The sequence below is a fragment of the Pyrgilauda ruficollis genome, unplaced genomic scaffold (assembly GCF_017590135.1).
Source record: "Pyrgilauda ruficollis isolate IOZ18807 unplaced genomic scaffold, ASM1759013v1 scaffold17, whole genome shotgun sequence".
Taxonomy (NCBI): domain Eukaryota; kingdom Metazoa; phylum Chordata; class Aves; order Passeriformes; family Passeridae; genus Pyrgilauda; species Pyrgilauda ruficollis.
Genome location: NW_024515875.1, coordinates 4,564,826 through 4,569,816, shown reverse-complemented (window position 1 = coordinate 4,569,816; position 4,991 = coordinate 4,564,826).

Below are 4,991 nucleotides of genomic sequence, written 5' to 3'. Positions count from 1 at the left end.
CCTTGGAGAAGGACTAGACTTAGTTGCAGATAATACTGGAAATTTCACATGACTTTCAGTAATTACATGAAAATGGGTTTCTTGATACTATTTTTTAAATTGCCTGATATTTGACAATAATCATATGTCTATATATCCTTCCTTTTTCATGTTGGAAGTACTGATGTCTTGCAATAATGATAATTGCAGTGAAAACATAGTTGTAAGATTAGAACTAGTTTTTGTTGAACACATATCTGTTTTATCTTGACAGCTAATTTACAACTCAGCACTTTTACAGGACCAAGAGAGCATCATTCCTGTTAAATGGAGACTCCTTCTGACTGATGGAAATGTTAGTTAGTATTAGCAATTGCACCAATACCAAATACAGCTTCATTTTAGAAGAAAGTGTGAAGTTTTTAATCCCGCCTATTGATTGAATAGGGTGACCAAGAAGGAAACGTGGGACGACTTCCAGCCTAAGAATCTGTCTTTTAAAAGTGTTCAAAGATTTTTGCAAGCACATCTAGTAAATATAGGACCAGTTCTGATTTCCAGTGTGATTAGTGCCATTACTCTGGAAGCATGAGTCGGCCATAAAAACGTTACAAATCATTTTAGTCCATGTTCCAAAACTGAAACATGGTTGAAAAAGAAAAATACACATAAATGAGAGTTCATCCTTAGAGCATCCTGCAGCTGGATTATTCTTCTATTGTTCTCGACAAGTACATGTAATATATGAAGATACTAAGCATGCTTACCAGCTTGTTCATGTGTAATTAGTGTTTTGAGGTGCCTTAGTTTAGGACCTACTCCAAAGAGCACAGTTTTCAGCAGAATCAGAAATGTGTATCATTTCAGGGTGTATCAAGTCAGTAAGAAGTATCAGCTGCCACTTTTGAAAGAATGGGCAGTATAGCAGATGGAGGCACAATTTTGAATATCCAGGATCAGTACTATGAGTGTACTAAAAAAGACTATTTGCAGCCTCAAATCCTCTGTCTTCTATGCTTACTTATTCCTTCAGAAAACACCTTTTAATGACTTACTGCTTCCAGTGCATTGAATACACACTTTTCCTTTGATAGTGCAAGTTTTCCAAAATACCAAAGCAATGTGAGAGAAACATCATCTACGTGTTTTGCCAAACAGATTGATTTTGGCTACCCATGTAAATTTTCTGGATCTTTTGGTCAAATACTCCACCCTGTTGCAAATTTGGAATTCATGCCAAATATAGCATCCAGCAGTGAGATAAGACTGAATTGTTTCATGTGAACTACAGTGGAGTTTTAAAATTCTTGTTTGTGATAATTATTCTGTATATACTGTTACAAATATTGCTCAAATAATCTGAAAATACTGTGGTTGCTTTTGAACTCAATCAACTTAACATTCATTCTCAGAAAGATACTTGTTCCAATGCTGGTACAAGTACTACTGCTTCTTATTTCATAAGTGGGTGCAAATACATATTGCTAGTTTTTGTTATTATCCAAAATTTTAATAGTTGGTGAAAATTATATTTTTACTGGAAAATGATGTTTGGATATTAGGAAAAAAAAGCAGACAGGGCTTACCCACTGAAGGCAGTGGGACTTTTTCTGAAATTTCCATTTAGTATGTCTGACAGAAATGGGCTTCATGCTGTTTCAGTACCAAAAACATTGTTAGGAAACATTATATCTGATAGTTTTCATCAATCAGGAATACTCAGTACAGCCAGATTACCTGTTACTTAAGAAATCTTAATTAAAAAAACAAACAGGTGTAAAAAAGTGCTCCCACTATTGGAAGGATCCTATGAGGAAGAATAAGAAAGCTTAGCCAGCATGTTCAGGCAAAACAAAAAGATGGGTAAGATTGTATTCTATAAACACATTAGAAAAAGTGCTATTTAAGCTGAGGGAAATGCTGACACAAGAGCAAGTGGATACAAACGATTTGTGTACTGTTATTCTGGATTTTAAAAGGTTTCTGATTCTAAAACAAACGAGACCCTATGAAGCTCTCCCCTAAGAGTAGCAAGAGCAAAAACACCAAAAAAACCCAACCCCCAAACCAAAACAATTCTAATTTATTATAAGCAGAGCCATCATATGAAAAAGATTATATGGCATGGTTGCCTACAAAAACAAGGGACTGAACTTAATGACCCAAGAGTCCCTTCCAATCTGCTGTTCTTAATTAGATGTATGAGTATCATGGGAGCTCTTCTAGCCTCCAGCCTGTTCCTGCAAGGAGATACAAGAAGATCTGTGCAACTTCCCACTAATATCCCTGAAAATCTGCAGATCCCCACTGACATGTAGGTGATATGGATTCTTGGATCAAATTCTAGGGAAGGGTTCATGATCCCAGAAGAAAATTCTGTATCTGGCTTCTGTTTTCTGTCTTGATTTTGCATGCAGCTTCTGTTTCAATTCCTGAAACTCCCTTCTATTCATTGCTTCATTTTTCTTGTGAATATAACATTTCTTATTGAAGAATGAATTAAAGAAGAAATTAATGAAGAATTAAATACTCATTAAGAATACATTTATAATTAAAATTCATATGACTGGGAATAGTTTTACATGCACAATACCTGTCGCCAAGACCTGAGTGTTCTTGTCACTGTGAAATCTGTGCAAGTGGAGGGTTCAGTGGCTTTTACACACTTGAACAAACATTATAATTTTCATTACTGCGGTCAGGTCTTGTGCCATAAAAAATGTAGCACATACTTCTCATAGGACCAGTGGGTAGAGATGTTAAGGTAGCCTAAGCTTCCAGTGTCAGTGGGGAACAAATTGTAGTGGGAACCTCTGAAAATGAAGTTCTTGATCAGGTAGTATCATAGAGAATGGCACTGTTGCCCTTTATGGAGCTCCATAGTGCAATAGTTTTTGAGACTGAATCCTTATTTTACCACTTACGGTCACTTTAAAGTCCTCACTGAAGTATTTCCTTTACACAGGATATAATCTGGTTATTTCTGTCTCTGTTGCTTCACCTGTAAATCAGGGCAGTGTGTTGAGGGCTGCACATACTTGCAGGGGCTATCTGGAGTCTCTGATAGAAAGTCCTACTTGTAAATTATTATGAAAAAGGTTTTTCCTAGAAAATATGTGTTGCATTCCAAGTTCTAACTTGCTATGATGGTAGATGGGAAAGGAAAGATTCCTGTTTATTTGGCTGGTAAACTCCAAAGACTTCAGTAACTGCTTTCAGTTGTTCAGGGGTTCTCTAATGTGCTGTTTTCACAGGGAAGTTCACCAATGGCAATAACCTCAGCAGTTCTTAACTGTTCATGAGCTTGCTGTGTGAAAGCCATGACCTCCAAAACTCAGAAGGACCCATTTGCTCATGCCAGCAGCCATGCCAGGTCTGCCTGCCAGGCACCCACTGCCAAGAGAGAAGTATGGTACCAGGGTCTGAAAGGAATACAAGACAGCCTTCAAATGCTGAATAAAGAGGACTGAAATGTTCTTAGCTCTCCATTCTGAGTGGAAAGGATTTGATTCTGGCATTTTCCTTTGGCAGTGTTTTATCTTTGTACTGAGAATAGTGTATTTCTTCCTATACTGGACACTGTAATCAATAATCCTAGAATTTTATTGCATAAAAAAAAAACTTTATTAGGGCAAACCTCTGCCTTTGATATGATTTGTGCCACTGTTAAAGTTTTCAAATTCAGTCCTGACAATTAAACCAATGAAAAATACATAATGCCACTATTCCATTCTGCACTGAAGATAGCTGAATGTCTTATGTCTGGAAGTCTAAAACACAATCACTTATCTGTGGCAAGCATAGACCAAGAACAAACTTGCAAGAAGAAATCTGCAGCTCTCATCAGACATAGGCCAAGAGGTTTCTTTGGCCATGGGCTTGCAAACTCTGAAAGCACTTTTTTTACTCAAAACCTTGTAGCATGTGAATGGAAAAGAAAGATATTTTATCCAAAGCAAGTCAGCCTCAAACCCCTGCTGCCTTTTAGCTGTGAAATGGAAGCTGAAGTGACTTTCATGATCATGTGCCACCCAAAATGCTGATTTTCTCCTTGGTCTTTTCTCAATATTTTCAGTATACAAGACAATTTGCAGTTTCTCAGAATGTTTCTCAGTACATTACAAGCAACAGCAAATGCAAGTTACTTAAATTTAGACATTGACACATTTTAGAAAGGCAGACTGTGTTCTTTTTCTAGTAAATAGATGAACTGAGCTCATAAATATCAGATCACCTTTGTTTATGCAGAGAACATGGGCAAAGGCAAGACTGTGCCTGTAAGGAGAGTCAGGAGAGCCTCCTTGCTTTATGATGTTCATGCTCCTATTCCCCATTTAAAAACACTATAATCTATACTGCTGTTTATCTTCAGGGACTATCAGCCAATTTAATTAGTTAATTTTTTAACAGCATTGGGAAATGGAAAATACAGTATATGCATTGAATATTGTCATTTGGTCTGGAGGATATTTTAGTGTATGTTTTGGCCAATTTGATTTTTTTTTAATAGATACATATTAGCTCTGTCTTGGTCCCATTGCCAGTGTAAATAATTTTGAATTTAATTGAAAAAAATTCTGCTTTGTTTCTTCACATTTAAGATAGCAAATGTTTTGTGTCTGTGGGAGTCCTAAATTCCAAGATCTGCTGGCTTTTTTTCCCCTTCCTTATGACTTGCAGGATATATGCATTGCAATGAAGTTTTGGAGGAAAGAAAATCTGCCCATATAAGGAAACACATGGAAAACCATTCTGGAAGCATAGAAAGCATAAACATTTATCAAACAAATAAAATCTGTTGTCTTAGAAGGCATGTTGAGTTTACTTCTTTTTACTTTAGAGTTTGCTAGTTTGCTTCTCACAGAGGTCACCAAGCTTTATTATTTGGTGAAACTGGGTGGTTTTGAGATCTTTTGATTTGGACAATTTGAAATAAGAAGTTAAAATCATTAGCTGCACTTCCATCTCTTCAGCTGGCATCTAAGAGCAGTCTTAGGCTGACATCTCAAATG